Below are 760 nucleotides of genomic sequence, written 5' to 3'. Positions count from 1 at the left end.
GCCGTGGCCACGGACGACACTGTCCACGCGCCTTCCGTCGACCCCGTCTCCTAGGACCGCGCGGGAGCTCCGCCGTCGTTCTCCACATCGCCTGCGACCACGGCCTCGAGCTCGGGCCACTACATCGTCGCCGGCGTCCTCTTCCTCCACCTCGGTCGCGGCGGGCGTCGTCGACGAACCGCCACCACGAGCGCCTCCCCGAGCTTGCTACGGCGTCGTTGAGTTCACTGTGAGCCGCCATTCCCCCCATCCCTCTTTTCGACGACGAATCATTGCCGTAGTCGCCATGCTCGCCGCACCCTCCTCTGCCCGCGTCTGGGACGCGCTGGCCGCGCCCCACGCCCCCCGCGGCCCCTGTAGCCATCATCGTGCGCCGCCTGTGGCTCTCCCGCCCCCGGCGCACGCCCGCGCCCGCCAAAGCTGCCCTGCCGTGCGCGCCCTCCCCTGTTGCGCCGTGCCTTGGCTGCTCGCCCGCTTCTAGCCGCCGCCACTGCCCCGCCGCTACCCTCGCCGCCGTGCTCGATTCTGGCTGCCCCAGCAGGCCCCGCGGCCACCATACAAAGCGCGAGAGCCCTAGCTTGCCAATGGTGCCGCCCGCGCGTGCAGTCGTCACCGGAATCGGCCGGACGGTCGTCGCCGAAGCTTGGCCTCGTCGCCGGTGTCATCGCTGATGTGGCACCGTCATTAGCAGTTAATGGCGCTATTAACTAAACGCCCCTGTCACTGACTGTGGGGTCCGCTGCATAGTTAACCCAGTCGT

This window comes from Triticum dicoccoides, chromosome 2A (assembly GCF_002162155.2).
Source record: "Triticum dicoccoides isolate Atlit2015 ecotype Zavitan chromosome 2A, WEW_v2.0, whole genome shotgun sequence".
Classification (NCBI taxonomy): Eukaryota; Viridiplantae; Streptophyta; class Magnoliopsida; order Poales; family Poaceae; genus Triticum; species Triticum dicoccoides.
Note: the sequence above shows the minus strand (reverse complement) of the source record.